Source organism: Podarcis melisellensis (assembly GCF_964234715.1).
Source record: "Podarcis melisellensis genome assembly, chromosome: 14".
NCBI lineage: Eukaryota > Metazoa > Chordata > Lepidosauria > Squamata > Lacertidae > Podarcis > Podarcis melisellensis.
Window position 1 is genome coordinate 36,069,272 of NC_138546.1, and position 25,303 is coordinate 36,094,574.

Genomic DNA, 25,303 nt, shown 5'->3' on the forward strand with positions numbered 1-25,303 from the left:
AAATATAGGTAAACATATCTTCTGGATTGGGTGATTGCATTTTATATCCCACCAATTTTTCTCCAAGGAGAACAAGCTGGTTTTCCCCCTCCTCATTTAATCATCACAACCCTGAGAGGTTCCAGGTTCGATCCCCAGAAAAAGACTCTTGCTTGAAACCCTGAAAAGCAGCTGCTGGCCAGTGTAGACAATATTGAACTAGATGGGCCAGGGGGCTGGTTCAGTATATGGCGGTTTCCTAAATGAAGCAGAGAGGCAGGGGCTGGCCCAAGGTCACCCAGTGAGCTTCATGGCTGAGTGGGGAATCGAACCCTGTTCTCCCAGTTCCTAGCCTGACACTCTAACCACTACACCACACTGGCTCTTCTATGCTATATGGGGTTGTTGTTGTTAGGCTGTGGATTAGCTCCTCTCTAATAGCTACTGCTCTAATGAACAATGAAGTCAGCTAGGTAGTCATTCGGCTGGACAGGGGTGTGTGCCTGTGTCACTAGGTAGGTCAATGAAATGTCCCTTATTAGGACAGCAACGTAAAATGGAAGAAGTGCTATTGAACAACACAGGACTTGACTTCTATTTGCAGTAGATTGGATTGGATTGCACTGTTAGGCAATGAAGGAAGCCCAGTGATGTGCAATGGGGTGTACTGCCAAGTAAATGGATCTAGGATTGCAGCCTTTTTGACTCATAAAAAGTGACCCAGTTAAGCGGGTAGCAGTTAATTTTAAAAATGAACTATAAATTCAATACAGTTGCACTTGGAATGGCAGAAGCCTTTGTTGGACTCTGACACACAAGAGAGAATTTCTCTTGCAGTTTTTTTTGTTTTGGTATTATATTTGGATCCCCGTTTTCCTCCAATGAGCTCAGTGTGGCTCTTCTTCCCTCGTAATTTCATCCTGTGTGACACTGGGTGTGACTCACCCAATGAACCTCATAGCCTAGTGGGGAACTGAACCTAGGTCTTAGCCCAACACTGTAACCACTGTGCCACACAGCCTCTGATGATTAATTTGCACGTGTCATCTTATGTTTCCCCACTTCAGAATGATTGTTTTTATTCCTTTGTGAAGGCTTGCCGTTTAAACCAATTAATTCATCGATGAATCAATTAAAAATCATCTGATGAATGACTAATGTTTCTTTCGTCATGCGGCAGCCTTATTTTCTCATGCTTAGTGTCTAAAAAAAACACCCCCACTGAATCTTGTGGTACCGGAAAAATGAATGGCATGAGCTTTTCTTAAGTATGCTACCATCTTGTCCTGCTCTGAAATCTGTGTGAATATAGATTTGAGTTAGAAGAGCAACACACACACACCCCTTTGGGAACTGTAGTTTACCACTCACAATCCTGCTGAGCACCCTTAAACGACATTTCATTTCATGTGCTTTAAAGCTGTATGCTTTTGAATGTGGACGTGATGGGTTAGAGCGGTTCTCAACCTGTGGGTCCCCAGATGTTGTTGGACTACAACTTCCATCATCCCTGAGCTCTGGCCTTGCTAGCTAGGGGTGATGGGAGTTGTAGTTCAACAACATCTGGGGACCCACAGGTAGAGAAAGGCTGGAGTGGGAGATTCCAATTTCCCTTATAGAGCTTGCTTTGTTTATTGAATATATTTCTTCTCCAAGTCTGGATTCAGACTTCTCTATGAAGAATTGGTTGTTAAACCACTCTGAGAATTGTAGCTCTGTGTGGGGAATAGTGGGTCTTTTAACAACTATCAGTGCCCTTAACAAGCTACAGTTCCCAGGCTTTTTTGGTGGGGGAAGAGGGAGCCATGACTGTTAAAGTGGTATAAATGTGCTGTAAACGTATGAATTGTAGAGTTGGATGGGACTATTAGGGTCATCTAGTCCAACCTCCCGCAGTGCCAGAAGCTTTTGCCCAACAGGTGTCAATGAGACCTCACCCTTCTCCAGAATGGAGATTAAATGGCAGGAAAAAACCCACCTATTAAATAGCTGCCAGACTAACACACAGGTGATAAATACACAGGAAAGCAATGTAGGCACAGAGGAAGACTATTGGCACTTCTAGTAAGGGTAGGCTGTAGCGTCTCAAGGGGGTGGGGATGGGGGAAATATATTTTTTACATACTCAGAGATAATTTTTCCCCATTATTATTTTGCATAGTCAGCCAGGATCAATCTTTAGTATGAAAAAAGATCTTGGGCAAAGCACAAAAGTAACCTCCACACCATACATCAAAGCATTTTAATAACACATCAACGATCATGTCGCGCCCCTCAACAGCCTGGGAACTGTAGTTTGTCGCGGAACTACAATTCCCAGCACCCTCCACCAAACTACAGCTCCCCAGGCAGGAAGCCGTGACTTTTAGCTTCGGTTCCAGGCAAGAGTGCAGCCCCAGCTTAACCGGGAGATGTCGGGATTTGAATCGGGGACCTTCTCGGGAAGCCCTGCCTCTGAACGACAGCCGTTCCCTTAGCTGTCCAGAGCGTTTGTTGTTGTTTAGTCGTTTAGTCGTGTCCGACTCTTCGTGACCCCATGGACCAGAGAACGCCAGGCACCTCTGTCCTCCACTGCCTCCCGCAGTTTGGTCAAACTCATGCTGGTAACCTCGAAAACACTATCCAACCATCTCGTCCTCTGCCGTCCCCTTCTCCTTCTGCCCTCCATCTTTCCCAACATCAGGGTCTTCTCCAGGGAGTCTTCTCTTCTCATGAGGTGGCCAAAGTACTGGAGCCTCAGCTTCACAATCTGTCCTTCCAGTGAGCACTCAGGGTTGATTTCCTTCAGTATGGAGAGGTTTGATCTTCTTGCAGTCCATGGGACTCTCAAGAGTCTCCTCCAGCACCATAATTCAAAAGCATCAATTCTTCGGCGATCAGCCTTCTTTATGGTCCAGCTCTCACTGCCATACATCACTACTGGGAAAACCATAGCTTTAACTATACGAACCTTTGTTGGCAAGGTGATGTCTCTACTTCTCAAGATGCTGTCTAGGCCTGTCATTGCCCTTCTCCCAAGAAGCAGGCGTCTTTTAATTTCGTGGCTGCTGTCACCATCTGCAGTGATCATTGAGCCCAAGAAAGTAAAATCTCTCACTAGTCCAGAGCATAGCTGTCAACTTTTCCCTGTTCTTGCGAGGAATCCTATTCGGAATAAGGGAATTTCCCTTAAAAAAAAGGAAAACGTTGACAGCTATGGTCCCTTTAAAAAAAACAAAAAACCCCAGAAAACGCTGTTTCAATCAAGGGTTGGACTCCAAGTCCCATCAGCCCCCGACAGCGCGGCCGCTACTCGGGGCTGATGGGAGTTGTAGTCCAACGATCATCTGGAGGGCATTAAAGCTGGCTTCTATGCCCTCCCTTCTTCCCATTCCGCCCGCCCCACTCGCTCTTATTAGTTTGTTTCGCGTCGCGCGCCGTCCCCGGCAGTCGCTGCCAGTCACCAGGAAGGGAAGAGGAGGCGGAGGCAGCAGCCGTGTCAGAAAGCAGCGACAGCGCCTCTTTTCCCCCTCCCTCCCTCCCTCCTGGGTTTTCTTTTACCTCGTCCCCGCCCCCTCCTTTTCCTTTCCGCCCGCCCGCCCGGCTTCCGCCAATCAGCGCCCGCCCGCGTCGGTTTCTGTCGGACAGGGCGGGGCCGGGGAGGAGAGGAAGGGAAAGGAGGAAAAGGGGGAGAGAGGAAGGGAAAAAAAAGTTTATTGAAGACTCGGAGGAGCCAAGCGGCGGCTGGAACTCTGCGGCGCGAGGACCCTCGCGAGCCCCCCTCCCCTCCCGCGGAATCAGGTGAGAGAGCGAGAGCGCGTGCGCGGGCCCGTGGGCTAGGGGCCGCCTTTTCTCCTCACTCCCCCCCCCTCCGTGTGTGTGGGGGGGGGACGGGGGAAAGAGTGGGTCCCCCCCTTTCTCTCTCTCTCTCCTCCCTATCCCACATGCATGGGGTGGGGCTCTTCTCTCTGCCCCCATCCCCTCCTCAAATTACCCCCCCCATATTTACTTAAGCTGCCCCACTTTCCCTGGGGGCGAATTCAGTGGGGCTTACTCCCGAGGAGGCTTGTTTAGGGTCGTGTAGGGAAGGGAGGGGGTCTCTTCACATTATTCTTCTCACTGCCTTGTCCCCCACTTACATAACCTGGGAGAGGGGCGAGGAAAAGGGGGAGAAATGACATGGAAGACCCCCCTCTTTTTGCCAAAGCCCCACTTTAGGAAAGAGTTGGGGCGAGCTCTCCCCCCCCCCACAAAGATAAAGGCTCTTTGGGCCCAACTTAAAGGAAGGAAAGGGGAATTCTATGGGAGGGGGTGTACGTGTTCCTTCCCCCCACCAGGGGACCTTACTTTTGGGGGGATAGGGGTCTTAGGCAGCCCCTCTTCCCTTTACTTCCCCCAGGAGGAGAGTTAAAGGAATATGTGGGGAAGGTGAAATGTTGTGGGGGGGGGGAATAATCCCCTTCAGAGGACTTTGACCTATGGAGGGCACAGGGCTCTAAAATTGCTTCTTTATTTGTCCCCTTCACACACAGGAAAGGAGGGTGAAAGAATGACAAGAGAAGCTTTTGCTTAAATACTTTTAGTTCCCTTTAGAGCACTTTACACTGGAGGAGGAGGGGGTTTGGTGAATGCTTCCTCTTCTTACACCCCCCCCCAAAGGGTAAAGTTTTATGCTCTGAGTGGTACAACTTCAGGGAAGATAAGAGGGAAAGGGTATTGAGAGAGGGGAAAGATCTTAGGGGTGCTTTTTTTTCTTCTTTGACACCCCCCCCAAAAGCTGAAGGAAGGGTTAGGGGTTATATGGACAGCTGCCACTTAAAGACTGAAAGGTTTTTGGCTGGGTAAGAGGAAAAGGGAAGACCAAAAACCACCTCTCTCTCTCTCTCAAATAGGGACTGACCCCAGTTCACACACTCATGGCGTAATTGAGAGACAGGGGGTTCACTGGGAAACCTCCACTTAAAGGCAAGGGTGGGTATCAAAAAGACCACAGGGTGATTTCTGGTGGGCCCCTTATTTGTTATTTTAACTTGCCTGCTAGTTGCTGCAGTTCCTTACTAAAGAGTCCAGGCTAGATGGGCCTTGATATCATCTGGCAAAACACTTTCTAGCCTCTTAAAATGGAGAGTGCAGACTTGGGACACCTGGTTAGTTGTACCTTAACCCTTTGGAGATCCTGAAAGTGCACTCCTATTCTTCAACTTAGAACACATCATGGAAAGGTAGGGTTTCTAGTTTGTTTTTTTTTTTAAGTACGCTGTGAAAGGCTAAAGTCAACTTAACCTATATGTAGGGGAATGTTTACCCCTTCCTCATTTGCAGATGATTGTACCCCTGTGGTAGATTAAGAGAAACTGCAGCAGGGGCATGAAGAGACATCTTCCTTTGCCTTCTAGGTAATATTAAATATCTCGTAAGGAAGAAAATGGAATCCGCGTTGTATCAGGGAGGGTAATTCCCTGTTTATTATTTGTGCCTGTGTTCAGAGATCTACTAGTGGAGTCTTTTACAAAAAAACAAAAGCTTCACAACAGCCCTGTGAGGGCATTTAGGCTGTCAGAATGACTGCTTCAACATCTGTCAGTGAGCTTCAAGTGCGGGAATTAGATTCCGAGTTCAGTCCTTATGCAAACCTTAAGGAAATAGAACAAGGTTCATCTATAGCAGGCTTCCTCAACCTTGGCCCTCCAGATTTTTTTTGGCCTACAATTCCCATGATCCCTAGCTAGCAGGACCAGTGGTCAGGGATGCTGGGAATTGTAGTCTCAAAACATCTGGAGGGCTGAGGTTGAGGAAGCTTGTTCTATAGCCTGTGGTCCTCCTTATGCTGTTGAACTACAACTCCCATCAGCCCCAGCCAGCATGATCAATGACCAGGGCTAATGGGAATTGTGCAGCAACATCTCAAGAACCACAGGTTCCTCATCCATGTACTATATAGGATCCATTCACTCCTTGAAGTTCTCTGACACTTGTTCCATCATGGGGCCTTCAGTCATCCTAAAACCACTATGGGGAACCTTTGGCATTTTGGCCCTCCATATGTTGCTGAACTACAGTTCCCATCAGTCTCTGCTAACAAGACCAATGGCCAGGGATGATGGGAATTGTAGTTAAGCAGCATCTGGAGGGCGGAAGGTTCGCCATGCCTGTCCCAAGGAACTGAGGAAGAAGACATTAGGATGGGGAATGAAATGTGAAGTGATGTTACACTCTTCAGTAGCTTCTGAGCAGGCAGCTCTTCTCTACATTTGGGACAGAAACAAACAAAAACGCTGTCAGAAGGGAAAGGGTGCTAAGTGATTGGTATCTGCTTGGAAATGGGTTGGGGACAAAATTGTCCTTTCTTAGGCCTGCCTACTGGATGTAAAGAGGAATCTTACAAAACGGGTGGACTAGATTCATGGGAGGACAAGTATTTGTGTGTGTGTGTGTGTGGTGTGTGTGTGTGTGTGGCAGTGGTGGTTATCAGCACACCAAGGGACCTATTAGAGCCCTGGAAGGAAGTAGCAAAGGAATACAGAGACCTTATCATGGGATGTGGGAGGCTTGGTAGAGTTTGAGGAGAAACAGGAAATAGCAGCTCCTGCCTCCAGCAGGTTCTGGAAGGCAGGGGCATTCCCCAATGGGGAAGAGTTGGTATGTGATTTGGGAAGAGGGGAGGTGATGTGGGCTGATGTGCAGCCTCACTGCAAACATGTTGAGGGATGTGAGTTTAACCTCAAGCAGCTGTTGTTTTTGTCCCCAGCTGCCTTGCCCTGTGGAGTATGAGTCAATCAGGTGACGGGATATCCAGGAAATAAATAGACCAGTTAGAAGTGCCTGTGGTTTGGGGTGCTTTGGTTAGAGCTGTGGGGCTCTGAGCTGGCCTGGGGGGCCCACAGACATTTGTCAAAGAGACCACCTGTAGGGTTTGTTTGCGGTCACTGTTCATTGTATTTACTTCTGGGCTGATTTTTCTTCTGTTAACCTGCACCCTGGTTCTAAACTTTTCATTTGATCTCAAGAGAATTAGATTCTAGGTAAGTCTGCTTTGGAGTGTATAGCCTTCCTTAATGCCTTTCATGAGGTGTATCATGTTCTGCATTATATGTTTAATCTTGTTAGAACTGGGAGCTTTGTCTTTGGCTACAAATTCCCTTTTTTTGTCCAGGTGGTTATTAAACTCATGGCAATGTTAGACAATGTGATTTAATTTTATTAATGTTTAGCCTATTACAGGAAAGATCAGAATACAAGCTCTTGGGCAGAAGAAGGTCAAAAGTGATTTAACTTGCCTGGAGCTGTCGACTGGGACATTTTTTAAAAGTGAATTTCTGCAGGTTACTGTTCCCTGTTGTCTTAGACCTAAATATGGCAATGAATTGACACCCCCCCCCCCCCCGCAAAGTCTATCCAATGAGAACACATTTGTGTCTACTTTTCCAGACAGCTGCAGTTTATTTCAAGCAGTAAAGTTCTTCATTTTTGCCATTTTTGCACTGTTAGCACTACCACTTTTGTTGTGGGATGCATGCTTATCCTGTTCCTTCTGCTTTGCCTTCAGGCTGAGAGGGAAAATAGTGACTTGTAAAGTATTAGTCTTTTGTATTGTGTTGGGGTTAGTGTGGATGGAGAATTGTGCCTCCAGCCAGCTGTTTCTGCCCAGGAGGCCAGAAGAGTACACTACTCCTCACTTTTTTCACATTGGTTCGGTGTGCACATTGCACTAAGCTACCCTATGGCTTAGCATGAGTGTGCGAGCTCCCAAAGAGGATAAGATGTCTGCTTAGCTGGATCTCTTTTGGTCCTGCTGATGCTGTACTGCTGGGAGTTAAGCCGTGGTTTGGCATAGTACCTCTGAAACCATGAATTCCCTCTTCCAGAGTTCATGGTTTGCCTGGGAGCCTAGGACTGGGACCCTTGCAGGGTTGTGGATACCTACAATCGCCAGCCTGATGTTGACCTTGTTTCCACCTTCACAAGAACTCAGTCATAATTGGGTTTGTGTGTTTTTTCACTCTTGTTTTGAGTGCTGTTTGTGAACGTGTGCCATGGATTTGTGCCTTGAATTTGGACCTGGAGAACCTTTTTGCTGTTCTTAATGATCTTCTGACACGTGCGTACGGTGTGCTGTTTATTGTTTCGTTGAGAAAAGAACGGGTGGCTGGCAACCGTATCCAAAGTTTACAAGTGTGCCATGCACAGCTTTTTTTAAAAAAAATAAATAAATCTGTGCCTGGACTTGTTTTCTGTCTGCAACCTTGCCCACGAGGTATGAGAGCAGAGAAGACACCCAGAGCCGAGGGTGATTTGCTTCCTGTAAAGAATCATTGTGGTCCTGCGCCGTTGCTGACTCCCATTTAATGTTAGTAGGTGACTCCTGTGGTTTAAGGCTGGTACATAATCAGACTTCGTAACTTTTGCTCGGAAGCCTTAAGCAGAACAGTAAAACTCCTTGTGTAATCCCTATAAGAAACTGCATTTAAATAACTGAGTTCCTCTCTTGAATTGTAGATGCTTATTGAACTTTAGGTACTTTTTAAAAATGTGCTTTATTTTTAGGCCTTATAATTTATTCCTCACTGTCATTTGGCTTTCAACTCATTGATGGCTTTTATTGCTGCTCTTTGAATTTTCTCTCGTTTGACAATGTTTTTCGGTTGTGGAGACACCCAGAAATGAAAAAAATGCTTCTAGGATACAAAATATCAGCCATAGAGGTGGGGGAATATCTTTCTGCCTCATAGTGACTGTTAAGAATGCTTTGTTTGTACAGTACATATCTCATGCAATGTTCATCCCTCACTTGCAAGGAATTGATCATTCATTATGGCAGCACCTGGAACTCCCTACCTATTGATAGCAGGCAGGCAATTTTGCTGTATTGTGTTTGGCACCTGCTAAAAAGATATGTTTCAACAAGCCTGCACTGGCATGTATTCCCGCCCCCCTTATAATAGTTTGTAAATTGCTGGTTTTGTTTAGTTTTTGTTACAATTTCATGTCAATTTGTTTCTAATGTTTGCTTTCATTGGTGTTTTAAGGAATATTTTAGATTGCCCTTTGTAAACCATTTAGAGACTTTCTTTTTGAGTAAATGTATAAATTTTGTTAAATAATGCAAAAGTTCTAATTCTAGGGAGCTTGGTGCTTATCCCCTTGAAAGTTTTGCTTAGGGTAGCAGCCTTGAAACAAAATGGAGAATTTTGACACTTTACAAAATACCTGGTTTATTTATAGCTTTACTTTGTTTCTGATAAATATTTTGATACATCATTCAGCCATGCTCCCGAGACTGTAGTGTCAGAAGTTTTTCTAGAATAAGTGATTTGGGTTTCTTCCTGCCTCAACTCAGTGGCTTATCTCTGTCAAAAAGATGTTCTCTCGGGCCTCTGTTGCTGCTCCCTCCTTTCCTTCCAAAGAACTATTATTTCTCAACTGTTTGCTTCACCAATCGATTGCAGTAGAAACAAATCTTTCGCAGATCCCACAGACGTGAATTTCAACCTTAACGTCTTCACTAATTCCTTTCATTACGTCTTCCTAGAATTTTTAGTATGCAAGTTGCCACAAAATCTCTGGTAATAAGCCAAGTGCTGTGTCTTTGAAAATAGACAACACTTTGTATTAAGGCCACTTGCTGTACAGTATAACTTTTGCGTCTCTCCCTCCCCTTTAAAGTGAGTGACTTCTTGTATGAAAAGGGGCAGGGTGGTGGTGAAAGCATGTTGTTAGAAGCCGTTTCTACTTGGATGGTGCCTTGACCTGGATGGTGTTATTAGATCAGGGGTGGGGAATGTTTTTCAGCCTGAGGGTGGCATTCCCTCATGATCAACATTCTGGGAGCTGCATACTGAATGCTGAGCAGGTCAGGGACAAAAGTGGTTGAAGCAATGAATTATTATTATTGTATTACATTTACACCCCACTTTGCCTCCTCCAAGGAGCTCAAGGTGGTGCCTACCATTCCTCCCTTTCCCATGTTTTCCTCACAACAACCCTGTGAGGTAGGTTAGGCTGAGAAATGGCGACTAGCACAAGGTTGCCCAGCGAGGTTCGTGGAGGAATGGGGATTTGAACCCTGGTCTCCCAGTTTGTAGTCCAACGCTCTGACCATTACTCCACAATGGGTGTGGCCGTTAGCCTTATGCAGTAGGCTATATTCCATCTGTGCAGAAGTCAGAGGTTTATGTATGTACCCACTTATCTTCACAGCCCATCCATTATCACAGTCTGAGGACACAGCCCACCAGACAAAAGCAGTTGAGCAGATCCGGTCCATCAGGGGCATAGCACAAAGAGTGTCTTGGGGGCTAGATTGAGAGGCTGGAATCTGAGGTCCCTCAGCCCTGTATTAGCTCTTGCTCGCAGAATTGTCCGCGGACAAGGTGGATTATATGTTGCATCATATCCATTCATATTCATAACTGAAAAAGTCATCCCATTTGAAATGTACCTTAAACAAAATATTGGGCCCCATCTGCACTATACATTTAAAGCTGTATCATAGTGCTTTAAATGGCCACGACAAGAATCCTGGGAACTGTAGCTCATTATGTGTGCTGGGAGTTGTTAGGAGGGCCCTATTTCCCTTACAGAGCTACAGTTCCCTGATTAGTTTAGCATTCATTCCATCTTCACAGGGAATTTTGGGCAGTGTTACTTTAAAGGAATAGTGGGAGGGGGGTCTCCTAACAATTCTCAGTACCCTTAAACTACGGTTTCTGTGGAAGAAACCATGACTGTTTAAAGTAATATGATACTGCTTTGAAATTATATTGTAGGTGGGGCTTAGCTGTTTTTAAAACACATTATTGCACTTAAAGAGATTTGAAAGAGGGCATGGCTAGTTATCAGCAGGACAGTAGTATTATGGATTTAAACCAAAGAACTGAAGAATTCTTAATCTCTCTGGCTGTTAAAGCAATTGCCCAGTTGATCAGGCAACAGTTAAAATTGTTGGAGGCAAAGTATTTTTTTATTAAGAAAAGGCTTAATTACAGGGCAGTGTTTAATAATAATAATAATAATTTTATTATTTATACCCCACCCGTCTGGCTGGGTTTTCCCAGTGTGGAATGACTCCTAAGTTATCTGATAATGATAGATATGAATACCTTTTTAAAAGTCATTTTATTGTTTCTGTTCCATTGAATTTAGGTCAGAGAATGAAGCATCTATGATTTTTTGCTTTCATTTTTTATTAATGTATGAATTGCTTTTTACATTTGTATTTAATAAATACAGGGGTTTTTTTCCAGTTACCAACGAAACCCCAACTAAATGCAAGTTTAAGCAGCCCAAAGTGAAGATCTTTCACACACACCCAGCTTGTTGAAACAAAAATGCCTTCATTTGTTTCTGTAAAGTACAGCTAGTGGATACTTGTCTTATCTCATTCTGGATGTTATTCTACAAAACAGGAGCAGCCACACTGAAAGCCCTGCTCTGAATTACAGTGATGGAGCAGACTTCTGATATTTGAAGGACTTTAAGAAGAAATACTCTTGCAGAGCACAGTGACTTGCTGGAAAAGGGCAGTCTCTCAAGCTGCAGGCCTCCTTGACTCAAGTTATCAAACCTAGACCCCAGGTAGTCAACACAAGAGATTTGTGATTGTATTCCTGCCTCTTAAAAATAGTAGCTGTAGGGCACTTGGTCCAAACACATAGTAGCTTTTTTTGTTGAGGGTGGGGGGATATTTATCAGGAAAGTGGCAGGAAGGGAAGCTTAAACCCCTCCCTCCACACTGTGGTACAAAAACCCCAGACAAAGTGCAGTCATGCATTTTCTTGTCACTTCTAGTGTTGTTACATGCCCCATATACCCTCCAGTTTGTTTCTTAAAGTCTTTTCCTAATGGTATTTTTAAAAAAACTTAAATGCATTGCTTTTGAATCCCTTGGCAGGTGTCTAGCTCTAGACATTTAGAAAATGCTGTTTAAAAATTGGACGCTATATTCCATGCCAAAGTGGAGACATAGATCTCCAAAACTTCTCTTTTCATTGTAGTGGTGAGAGACCTGCACCTCTCCTTGAACCTTGAACACTGATTTATATGCCTGGTGTACAACAGGGTATATTATGTCACCTGTCAAAGATCACAAGGATCAAGGGGTGCTCCAAAATGTTTTGAATTCTTCAAATATTGCATGTGAAAGGTACTGATGAACAGCCCCTTTTGTAACTTCCTGGTTCAGGGAAACTCTTAATGCATAAGGAAATGTTGGTTAAAGATGTAATTGAAGGCACCTTAAGAGATGGAAATGTGGAGGTAATATTTAGATCTGCCGTTGTTGTATTTGGCTTGTGAGCCTCAGGAAAAGTTATTGGCATCCTTATGTCTCAAGAGACAATGGTGTGTGTGTGTGTGGCCAAGCGAAGCTAAGCTGCTGTGTTAGCAGCATGGAAGTGACCTCAGTGGAAGTGTGGGCATCATATATGGAGGTCCTGGGCTGCCCAGACAACACCTCTCTCTCAGCCTTGCTGATGTGATCCAAAGGAAAGCAGAGCAATTTGTTTGGAACCAGCTTGGCTGGAATAGTAGTGATCCAAATTCTTCAGAGTTGTGACTTCTAATAGTGGTAAACAAATGCCATCTCATCTGATACTTCATTTGTTGGGTCTTTGACCTGTTGGAACAATTCAGTCCCTATTCTGAAGAATGGGTAGGACGCGGCCTATCTGAAAGAGTGTCTTAACCTCAGGAATGCGAAACCTTAATCCTATTAAGGTATATACATCATCAGCACAGAAGATGAAGATGAGGATCAAGTTTGAACGTACCTGTAGAAATTCAGCTCGGCCAACAGGGCAGTGCAATTCTGTGGATCAGAATAAGATCTGAACTGCAGCTGGATTTTTCTGTATCCCATATAGCCAGTCCTAACCTATATGCAGCTGTAAAGGTGTGGGTATGGGATGTGACATTTTTGTTCCTCCCACCATCTCTACCCATTGGCCATGCTTGCTAAGGCTGATGTGAGTGGGAGTCCCAACAATAGCTGAGAGTCGCAGGTCTCCCCTCTCCCCTTACTTAAGGCTACAGATCGATAATGTCATTTATCTGAGCTTGGTTATAAATAATGTGTCCTCCTGGCTTATGCATATAAATATTTGTATCCTGCTCTTATCATTAATTCCTAGGGTGGCAAAAACTGCGTAAAGCCGCCTTCATGGATTTGTCATTTCTGGTTATTCTGATGTGCATGTGGGATTCTGAAATATGAAGCAAAACTTGCTAGGTAGGGCACCTGGGGTTGCCAAGGGAGAGGCCAACCATTCTCTGCCATCACCCTCAAGCCCAGTTTCTGTTTTGGCTTGGCTAGGCCACAGTGCAGTGTGCCAAGAAACTTTGTGCCTGTCGGGTTAATTTCAGAGCTCAGAAGTAATGGAGCAGCTTGCTGGGATTCCTACCCCCACCCCACCGGCCACTATTGTTCTTGTTTGTGTGAGGATCTGCTGCCTAGTCTGAAGCTTGTCTTGTTGTGCACTTGGGCTGTTGATTACTTAAAATAGGAGGGACCTACATCTGAAGACTCAGTCTGGCACCCTGCTCCCCACCTCGCCACACACAGCTGCTTTCCTTCCATGCCCAAGGCATCTGTGGACCTTGCCACAGAACCCTGTGGTCAGGCGCTCTCCCTCTGCTGCTAAATTACGGGCTGAAGATGAGAGCATGCGCTGCCAACTTTGTTCAGCCTTGCCTTAGGTGCCCCCAGAAAGGCATATTTGTTCCTGCTTTGGGAAAGTTTTGGCTGCCACACAGTTGTCAAATGAGAGAGCAGAGCTACTCTTTGCCCCTTCTTCTTTGACTGGCAATGTCAGCAGCAGTAGCAGAGAATAGATTTATTTTTCTCTTTAGGTTTTCCCAAAGCACTTTCCACAGATCATGGGGCTGCAGGCTCACCGCTCACTTCATTTCATTTGTGCATTTTAGTTTCACTTAGTGGTTGTATAAGAATTCCTGAAAGCTTTTGAGAGGCTATGAGCTTAACGCCACACAAACTTTGCCTAAAATCCTAATAAGTTGAGGAAGCTGCTCTATGCTGAGTCAGATGGTTCTGTTTCAGCATTGTCTACATCTGCAGTTCCCAAACCATTTTTTCCCATGGACCACTTGAAAATTGCTGAGGGTCTTGGCAGACCACATAATGATTTTTCTGCTCGTTGTAGCAATAGTAATGCAGTACACTGTGCTAGGTGCGGTATGCTTTTTAATTGCTGCTTTTATTTCTTATATATATATACTGCATTGTGTTCAAATGGTGATACCACGAAATAACGTTTACAAAATAAGAGAAGCAACAGAATGCAATTAAAAATAAATATGATTATTTAATGGGATGGAGGTGCTTCCTCTCATCTTCAACCACAGAAATGCCACAGACCACCTGAGTAAATTTCATCTGCCACTGGTGGGGCACAGTTGGGAACCCCAGATCTACATGGTCTGGCAATGGCTCTCCATTGATTTCAGACAGGGGGCGTTCCCATCCTTACCTGAAGATTGAATTTGGGACCCTCTTTTAATATGTAAAACATGTGCTATAGGGCCTCATTGAGCTATGGGCCCCACAAGGGTAATCCTGGGCTGAAGCGGTGTTTTTTGTTTGTTTGTTTTTTTGCGAGTTGAGATAAAATGACTTTTATGTTCTTGCTGGTCTCTGAGACTGGGCAGAAGACCAGATAGACAATAAAAAATAGAAATCCAGTCTGTGCATTGTGTGGTCCTCGTGTGTATACTTCATCTGATCATTATAATGATAGGGAGCAGCTGTAAACTGGCTTGGAATCTAATTCCCACCTCCCTAATTCAGGGCCCTCTCTATCTTCAGATTGCACCACAAGACCAGTTAATCTTTGCAATAGCCTAAAATTACAGCGTGATTGGATAGCTTCCTCTCCCCCCCCCCACAATCCTCTTGACCCTGTGCTTTATGCCAGTTGTGCGTCCATATGTTGCAGTTCGTTTGCAGGGATGAGGCAGCTACATGTCTTTGGGAAAGGACTTCACAGAGCCAATCTCATTTTGGAGTATGATTCTTTGAAAAACTAATTTATTTACATGTATATCCTGCCCTTCCTTCCAAAGGAGCCCACTATGCATTTTATTATATTGATTTATTTGAAGTATTTCTATACTTCCCAGACGACCGAACAGTCACTTAAAGCAGCAGCTTTAAATTGGCAGTGTATAAAATTCAGCATGCCTTTCTGCAGTTCTTTTTATACAGAGCACCAGTTTAAGGTGCTTATAAGTCAAAGTTAGCCCTGTGCTATGCCCAGGTTATCATTTACTTAATTTGGGTTGGGATAGGCCACTGGGCTTTCAAGGAGGACAGAGAGGTATTTTGCTGGCATCCATCTGTCTGTCTCGAGAGACAATGGAGTACATCTCCAGGGGTGAAGTGTTAACAGCACCAAAGCGACCTCCCCAGGGCGTAAGCCTGGACAGTGTGTTCGGAGGTCCTGGGCTGCCCAGACAACAAGACTCCTCTCTTGGCCTCACTGATGTGGTCCAAAGGAAAGCATTACAAGACACTTAGCACCAGCTTGGCTGCAGGGGTTGCACAGAAGGAGGTGTACAAGGCACCATCTAACTGTCTTAGGGGCTCCACTCCAGATTAGTGTAAGGTTTACTCCTTAGCCTTTTCTTCTCCTGAAAACATCTCACCAGATAGCAGAGGTTTAGGGTCAGAGTTTTCCTTGTCCAAGGTGGGCTTCCTTCCCAGGTCGACGAGCCCCATTTGCCCCTGCACAGAGAAGTATATGTGTGCAGAAACTACTGTACAAAGGTAAGGGTTACATCCATTGCTGTTCTTCCTTTTACCCCTGGCTTACCCAGCATGGGCATGTGGTCCCTGGGAGGTTGCCCAGAAGGGGAGGCATCCCTAGGACTGAAAAAGGCCCCCCTCCCCTACTGTGTACAGCTGTAAAAACTACGCAGGGGGGTTCCTTGTAATGCACCTCAGCTGCCTCATCTCATCCATGAGCCAAGGCAAATGGAACTGAGCAGCTGCAGTTAATAAGGGGAGGATTCTGAAGAGCAGCAGAGGCCCTAGCACATTGGAGAAAGGAGGAATAAAGAGTCTTATGTCACTCACTGCTATGAATCAAGACAGCTGAAGTGCACCATGGGGGCTGCTGCTGCTTTTTCTTTATCTATATTCCACCTTTCTCCAAGGAGCTCAAGGTGCCTTGCACGGTTCCCCCAGTGTGATCCTCACAACAGCTCTATAAGGTAGGCTAGGCTGAGAGAGAGAGACTGCTCAAAGGTCACCCAGTGAGTTTTTGTGGCTAGGACTTTTAACAGGGCTCTCCCCAGCCCTGAGACAAAACACTCTAACCACTGTACCATACTGCCTGTCAATCAGGATTTGCACTCTGGACTTCATTGAGTTGAGACAGGCAACTGTGGGTATCTGACTCTGATACGTACGACTTTGCAGGGCAGCCAGTGTGATGCCCTCCAGATGTTCAGGGCTCCAACTCTCATCAGCCACAGCCAGCATGGTGAAAGGGTCTGCTGTCACTTGGAAGTCACAAAGGCCACAGTGTCTCTCTCCCTCCCTCCCCTCCCCATCTAGCTGAACATGGCGTACCAACTGCTGAAGACAGCTTAGAGGAAGTCCAATGATATCACAACTGATGCTTGAACTTGTTTTCCTCTTTCCTCCCAACCGCATTTTTCCTTTTGTGACATGTCTTTTCCCCCTTTTAGATTTGAATCCTTGGCACAGGGAATGTCCTGTCTTTTATTGATCTTTTCTGCTGAAGAGCTGGGTAAAAATGCTTTAAGCGAATAAAACAAAATTGACCCCGTAACTTAAAATAAGCAGGAACAGATGCACTTACGGTGCTTTTTTACTTGGCAAAGTTTCACATAACCTCTCTCTCTTTCTCTAATAATAGACTGACCTCATTTTTCACACCACTGTTTTGTAAGGCTTCTTCACGTTCCTTGCTTAAGTGTTGTGCTTCTTGAGTAAGTGTGTAATTACTACGTTCAGGTTCCCCAGTGATGATCGCGGTTTCATTTGCGTAGTTTTCCTGCAAAGGCTGCCTGATCTGTGCTGTTTTGGCACCCAGTTTCATTGAAAGCTGCCCTTTGCCTCTCTACGAAATCTGCGCATTGTTCCTTTAAGAAACCAGCTTGCTCAGGGTGTCTTAACCTGCTTAACCTACCCTGCTAGCAAGGAAAAAGTTCTTTAAATAATGGATATTAGCTTTTACCAATTAGGATTATAAGCTTCACAAACAGGGTGGAGTCTCCCCAGTTCAGCCAGTCACATTTGGAGAAGGTGGGGCGTAATGTTCAGGGTAGGTTGCACGGGAGCACAGCTTCAAGTGAAGTTAATCTGGGGTGAAGCAAACAGAAAATTGTGCAGATCTTGTTGGTAGGTCTTCTTTTGTTGCTCTGAGAGTGTCTGTGTTTTCCCCACTTTGACTCCGAGACTGTTTGGTCAGCGTGCTTTCGGCTGATTTTGCCATTGTTCGTTTTGTGGTGCTGGCAGGATATTAAAATTTATGCAGGGAAGCAGAACAAAAGGGGTCTTTGGACAGGAAATCAGGTGTCGAGACACAAACTTGACTTGAGTTTATTTTTTCACCAATCTCCAATTTAAACCACCTCCTTTATACAGAAAAGTGATTTTTCTGTGTATGTGGCTATTTCTACAGTGTTGTGGGCTGTTGGATCTGTATTTTAATTTTTATGTGGCACTGCAGCTCTTAAATCTCCTTGGTCTGTGTTTAACCTCTTAATTTCTTTTGAACTGATGATTATTGTTATTGCTCAGTTGGGGGGGGGGAGAGAATGACATTTTTTCCTTATAAAATCTGCTTTTAAATGCTTTCCCTTTTTCACCTGCATCTTCAAGATCGTATTTATACAGATAAATATATTATTTTGGTATGTTTATTTACAAGAGGATGGAGGAGAAATTTTCACAAAGGTCCCTGTGTATTTTGGGGGGTTTGGGATGGGTTCAAAGTTGACATTCCTGAGTGTGTGCCTCTTTTTAATGCTGATTTCCCAGAATGAGGCTTACCCAGGCTCTCATCCTACCTTTTCAGTGTAAGAATAGAATTTCTGACAAGCATTGGTCAATATCAGCCGCACATGAACCTCAGAAACACTGTTGTTTTACATATTCAGGTTCTCTCTGTGTGTGGTGTGTATTGTGTGTCTGTGCTTTGTTTTTGTTTTTTCACCAGTTGGTTTTGACTTGAAGAGTGGGTGTTAAATGTCTCTTCCTTGGCCTGACTGCATGATTAGTGCCCCAAAGACAACAGGATATTTGTGCTTCTGTAGTGTGACCAGAGTCTGTCAAGACTGGCCTGTATGGGCAGGGGTACCTTTACCTTTACCTTTAGTGTGACCAGGACAGATTAGGCAAATATCAGACCTTTCGCCTGCCCTAAGCAGCAAAAAACTTTTTAAATTTATTTTAACCCAAGGTACCACTGTATGACTTAAAACTGAAGGGAAAGCTGAAATGGGCCATTCTCACCTACTTGGAGCAGACATTTCTGTATTTAGGATTAATGTTTGGATGTTCCTTGGAAGTGCCTGTTGACTTCCTGAGTTTTGGAAGGGACTTGTTGTTATTGTAGCAAAGGGTCTTTTTGGCAGTCCCTTTGAGTCAAGTAGAGAGGGTTTCGGCTTGCTACACTCTATCCCTCCTCAAAAAGGCATTCCTATAAAGTTAGTAACTGTCACCATAATCTTAGGGCCATTCACAGGTGTGCACAATAGTTAAACTGTGCAAATCAACAAGTGTGTGCATTCTCACACCAATACTTGTTTTCTGAAGTCTCTGAGCCCCACTCACCTCACAGAGTGTTTGTTGTGGGGGAGGAAGGGAAAGGAGAATGTTAGCCGCTTTGAGACTCCTTAGGATAGTGATAAAGCTGGATATCAAATCCAAACTCCTCCTCCTCCTCTTCCTCTTCCTCCTCCTCCTCTTCTTCTTCTTCTTCTTGCACAGAGCCAACTTGTACCTGTGTTCATTGTAAGCTGTGAATGAGCCAATTGAATTAGACTAAACATGCAACTGTTAGCCTTGAAACTCAGACTTTTTCCCTCTATTCACTTGGTGCTGCTGGAATCTTCCTATGCATGGGTAGAGTTCAAGCTCAAACTACTTGTGGAAGCAAAATATGCCCTGAAAAATAAACATATTAATCTGCTGGCATGGTTGGAGAGCATCTCTCTGAGATAGGGCCAGCCTTCCTGCCCCTCTTCACACAGAGCTGGTATTACTCCACCATGCCAATATATAGTCCCAGTAATTCCAGAGGGATGCGCTACAACACTGTGTGCCAACCTGGTGCCCCCCAGATACTTAGGACGGCAACATACACTCTTCCTTTACATTTTCAGTGCATTGGGGAAATTTTGAGAAGGAATCTCCATATATGTTGTTTTGAGAAATCGTGCTTCCGTGGGACAAGCGGGCTTTGAAATGAATGGAATCTTGAACCTTTCTTTAAAATGCAAGTCCAAATTGGGGAACACATGGCTATGTTAATCCGTTTCCCAACCATTAGTGGAGAATGCAAGTGGTGGAAGAAATTGCCTCCAATGCACATGCAGTTTGTGTTTGCCTCTGCAAGTGGTCTCCGGGGTGGGGGTGTTCTGTGGTGGGATCCACACAATTAAGGCCCTCTTGTTATAAACAGAAAATGAGATGGTAAGCCTAGGTCTGGGCCATACAAGAACATAAGAAAATCCTGGTTGGCTTAGGCAAAAGATTTTGTGGTTGGGGGAGGCTTGCATGACTGAATGTTCATCCCTCTAAAACTCCAGCTTCCTGCAAGGAGACCCAAAACTACTTTGTCCATGAGAAGGATTTGCTGTTTTTCTGTGTGCAGAGAATTGTGTGCTGTCAAATTTTCTTAAATGGAGGAACATTCAGTCATAGGAGTCTCCACCCTGCATCCCGTGCAGTCTGATATGGTGCAGCTCAGACCAACTCATCTGCTTTCTTGGGAGAACTAGCTCTGGTTTTGTGTAGATCTGGTATGTAGTGTCAGAACTGGACTAGGCAGATCCATGTTTGGATTGCCACTAAAGATGTATGATTTCTGGAAATTGTGAAGCAGCGGAAAAACAACAACAACTTTTTTTTTAAAGGGAGATGAACATTTTGTGGGAAATTGTTGCTTCCCTATCTAACTTAAACTCTATTTAACCACTTTAACAGCACGTATATAATTTAGTTGGTATATAAAATTGTACTATTTGGCATTCATGAAAACAGAGCAGACCTAGTTTGACTTGGAAATAATATCCATTCAGTTTGTTGGCACTTACCTCCCAGGTTTGAACACATAGGATTATTGCCCATAAAGTGTAACAGCAGCGCCTTCTGTTTCAACTTTCAGAAGCTGCTGAAAACTTTTCATTCCTTCAGGCTTGTGCAAGCAATTAAGAACACATCCGTCCATAAGAGTTAGCTGATTTTAAAAAAAATATTTTTTTTTTATTGTATGGTTCTATGTACAATGGTTGTAAACCACTCTGGGTTTGTTTTTTAATAACTAGCTGTGCAGGCATTCGCGCCCCCCCTCACATGCATTTTACTAATGCGTGACTATATACATGTGGCACCAGAAAATAAATAAATGAATAAATAGAATCACACCAGGAAATGGTGGAGAGCTAGATAGTAATCAGTGACTTGTGAGGAGACCCTTCCTGGAGCCTGAAAAGGATGTCAGTGAGGGTGGAAGTCCCAAAGAGACCATAGGAGTAGCGGGGCTTAGTTTAGGCTGCTCAGCCCTCCCCACCTAGCAGCTGACGCATGCAGTAGCGCAGCAGAAGCCACTGTCCTGTGCATCCTCCAGCCAGCCCCAGAACTTTAACTTTAGTTGAAGAGAGAGCTGGAGCACAGGAAAAATGGAGCGTTTGGAGACCTTTTAGGGAGTGCTTCCCAATTTACGCACTTGTGTGCATGAGGGCCCGTAATGTAACCCCTGGGTAAGGGGGGAGCTGTATATAGATAACTTAAATAAATACAGTAAAACTCCATTAGGCTGCAATCTCACACTACAACCCTGCAAAGAGGAGAGGGTAAGAACTGTGTATGCATGCTTTCCCTGCAGGAAAGGCAGGATATAAATGTAGTTTTAAAACTGTCACATGGGAAATCACTTACCAAACAAACGGAGCTTTTCAAAAACAGTTTGTGCCATGCATGAGGGGCTGCCGTTTAAAGGTGGGGGAAGAACAATAGCTTGGGCATATCTTGAAATTTATCTTAGGCGCATATGTAATATATGTGTGGGTACTCTCTTAGAACAGTTTGTTGAAGAGGGTGACATTCAGAGCTGGAAAAATTGCAAGCAGCAAGTTACTTAGGAGTTTGAAATTTGTCTGGCAACTGTTTCTAGATCTATGGTACTTATTCACTATGCACCTTGTACTGAATTTGTACGTAATTGTGAGACTGTTGTCCATAGGACTTTAGATGGTTGATATTGGGGAAAGGCGCTCTTTTAGATAGCTGAGTCCCAAGCCATTTAGGATTTTGTATTTGTAATGTGTTATTTTCATTGCAAGAAAATAAATATTTTGGTGATTATTACAAGTAAAGACATTACAGTCATTATGGAAACAAAAGTAACACTCCAGGTCTCTAGCTGCCCACAACACACTGAAATCAAAACTGCAAGAGTTAACTAAGAACATTTTGCCAAAGATTATCTTGCCTTTCCAGCAGTTGTATATCTGCTTATTATTTTTCACTTTGAGCAATGAATATGCACCAAATCTTCATGAAATCATTATCTTTTTGCAGCAAGTCTCTGTTCTCCCCGTCAAAAATCATTAACAGAGCTAATTGTGGGGGTACAAAGAATGGACTATTCAGTAATGAAAGATTGTCTTCCAAAAAACGGTTGCAGAGTCACATAACCACCACATGTGGTAGAAAGTTCCAAAGTAACATTGAAGGAGCTTGATGTGTTCCAGTTCACATGAATCTGGGGATTAGACCTTGAGGCAACCGAGGCCTTAGATTTCTGATGGGCTTTTCTCATGCCTAATCTGTGTTTCAGTTTGTTCTAAATAAGGGTCATCAGCCTTCACGTACAGAGCACATCTTACATTACTAACACATTGAATTGGGCCCGGTAGCTCACTGGTGTCCAGTACAGTACTTTTAAGACAGGAGGCACATGATTCCGTTAGGCCAGTGTTTCTCAAATTTGGGTCTCCAGGTTGTTGGGACTCCAACTCCCACCATTCCTGACCACTGGTCCTACATGCTAGGGATGATGGGAGTTGTAGTCCAACAACAGCTGGAGACCCAAGTTTGAGAAACATTGCATTAGGCTATCGCACTCCTAGCCACAGGAGCTGCTTCAGACTCCAATGCCAGACAGGAATCTAGGAATACTCCCAGACAACTGCAGAGTGAGCTGGGTTGGGTGAGGAGCCAAGTTCGGTTCCAAATGTGGTAGTGAAGTTTTTTCCTCGGGTACATATTGTCAGAAGCTCGTCATACTCTCGAGTAGGACCCTGGCAGAGACACATGCCTGACTGGCATGTTCCCTCCCTCCTGGTCGATTGTTTGGGAGCTTCAAAAGCTTTCTTTTACCCGAACATCACAGCAACCGGGCACACTTAGGGATCCCCAGAGTCTTCGCAGCTTGCATAACAGACCTCAGCAACTCAGCATTTCGGCTAATCTACTTTATTTACATATAAACACACACTGGGCACTGCAACATGGCTCCCTCTCTCTCTAGTATCAGACAGCAAAGAGAAAAAACAAAGGACAATAGTCCCAGTTCACAGAACACAGTAACACAAACATCCTGTCTCTGTCACTTCCCACTTTCTGGAGTCAAACATACACCGTCATGTGAAAGACAACAATCCCATGACTGCAATCATGGAGCAGGGATTCTAACATATATATCTCCATGCACAAACCCTGAAATGCCCTTGCACCTCCAGCATCAGCTGTCACTGATGACCACTAGAAAAGGTCCTCTCTGCGGGAAGCCAAATTTAACTCCCAATTGCCCTGTGAACTTTCTAGGATCCTATGCACATCCTTTTTTTTTCATGTTTCAGTTCCCATCTGTGAAATGGGAATAATCATTGTTGGCACCAGTGGATGACAGAACAAGTGAAAGGATTGTGAAGCGCTATACATGTTAAAACTGTGATATAGTTTAAGAGTTACGGATAAGTTAGGGCTAAATTGTGGGCCTGTAGATGCTGTTGGAATGTAACTCCCATCATCTCCAACCCAGCATAGCCCATAGTAATGGACAAAGGGAGTTCAGCAGCAACTGGAGGGCTGGAGGTTAACCACTCCTGCTAGAAAACAAAATTTTCAGTGTGGGCACCATATTATTTTAAAAGTCTCTTATGGTGGTGTTTTTTCCTTGTGTTGCCATCACCTATCTGAATGAACGCTCTAAAAACATGGCTTGAATTTTGAAACTCACAAAACTGCATTTCTTTATGAACTTCAAAAGTACTAAAAACAGTCATCTTCCTTTTAACTTTAAAGACACCTTAAAGTAGGGGTAGGCCAACACGGTTCCCATCTGATGCTGTCGAAATCCAACTTGCATCAGCCTCAGCCAGCCTGGGCAATGGTCGAGGATGATGGGATTTGTAGTCCTACAGCATCTGGAGGTCATCTTAAACACCAACAAATTTAGTACGACAGATTATAAAGAATTTTTATTTATTATTATTAATAATAATAATTTATTATTTATACCCCGCCCATCTGGCCGGGCACTCTGGGCAGCTTCCAAAAAAAATACTAAAATACTGCAATACATCAAACATTAAAAGCCTCCCTAAACAGGGCTGCCTTCAGATGTCTTCTAAAAGTCTGGTAGTTGTTGTTCTCTTTGATATCTGGTGGGAGGGCGTTCCACAGGGAGGGCGCCACTACCGAGAAGGCCCTCTGCTTGGTTCCCTGTAACATTATTAAAAGCTCAACAACTTTGGGGGTTTTGTAAAGAAAGCTCAGCAATTTGGGGGGTTTCTTTAAAAAAAGACAGTTTTGGGGTCTTCCCCCCCAAAAAACAACTTTCATGGTGTCCTGGTTTTTACTTTTGGAAATATGGCAACCCTAACGAATACTTCATCCTATAGAATTCTTTCCATGGTATTTTAACTTCACAATCAGAATGAATTTCAGGAACCAAAATCCCTTTTCTGTGCGGCTTGAGCAGGAGCCATAATTACAGTTAATTGTTGTCACTTGCCTTCACTTACCCAACCCCACTGCCCTGCTCACAGTTGTGAAGAATATTCTTACTTTATGAATGGTCCGTGTCACCGTTATGAAAAAGAGGTCGGAATATATGTGGGCTGTCCGTGGATCAAGTGACTTTTCTTCAAGTTCTCAAAGCTCTTAACCTAGAACAAGGTTGTCATCTGAACTAGCCACATGTTTAACAGATAATCAATCATAGACAGTCCATAAGACTCTAGACATTCTGTTCTGGTGACTGTAACCTTGGTTAAAGAAGCCATTTGGTGCCTAGTTTATATATCTGAGTTTCTAACACTGCACAGGACACTTAGTCTGTTGCAACAAAACCAGGAAACTCAACTACCCCTCTGGAAGTTCTTTAAATGCGTAGACGGAGGAGAGTAGGAATCAGGTTTTCCTTGCTGCTTGTATCTGCTGACCTTGCTTGCCTTGTTTTTCCTGAATTTCGATTGTTTAGAAATGGAGAAGCAAAGGTCTATTAGTCGGTTATTGCAGAGAAGTGAAAAACCTCCTCCTTCCTCCACTCCCTTTAGCTCTCCTCCAAAGCGGCTTTGTGAGTCTGTTCTCTTGTGTCCACAAACAATTGAAATCTTGAACTTTGTGTTCGGATCAAAGTGTAGGGACTGGAATCCTCTGTGTTGCTAGGAGAGGGGTGGGGGGCGGCCAAGCCCTTTGGAGTGTGTTCTGCTTTGCCAAAACAAACACCTAGAACAAAAGGAGTTCCTTTGCTAGCACAAAGCCATGTCTGAATGGCTTAAAACAGCTATCCTCAAACTATGGCCACACTGACATTATACATTGAAAGCGGTATAATGCCCCTTCAAAGTCACCTTTTCCTCCAAAGCATTCTGGGAAGTGTGATTTGTTAAGGGTGCTGAGAGTGGTTAGGAAACCCCAGTACTCTCACAGAGCTACAGTTCCCAAGGAAGAGGGAGGTTCGTCTGGCGCCTTCATTATACGCCGGTGGCTTGCCTCTTGGGCTTGCCGATCGGAAGGTCGGCAGTTCAAATCTGCGACGGAGTGAGCTCCCGTTGCTCTGTCCCAGCTCCTGACAACCTAGCAGTTCAAAAGCAGAACAGTGCAAGTAGATAAATAGGTACCATTGCG

At 44.4% G+C, this 25,303-nt stretch overlaps 1 protein-coding gene across 5 annotated transcripts in view; it reads left to right on the forward strand.

The window, feature by feature from the left end:
* The window catches only part of ZFAND6 (zinc finger AN1-type containing 6), an 87,758-nt gene that overhangs the window by 20,474 nt on the left and 41,981 nt on the right, over positions 1-25,303 (forward strand). For 3 of the 5 annotated variants that reach the window (XM_081888767.1, XM_081888770.1, XM_081888771.1), the window contains exon 1: positions 3,599-3,759. The exons of 1 other annotated variant lie outside the window; for it this stretch is intronic. The gene's annotated coding sequence lies outside the window, so the exon portion shown is untranslated. Of the gene's footprint in view, positions 1-3,598; positions 3,760-4,813; positions 5,181-25,303 lie in introns of those variants that run through there. One more of the 5 variants, XM_081888769.1, reaches the window with a different exon arrangement.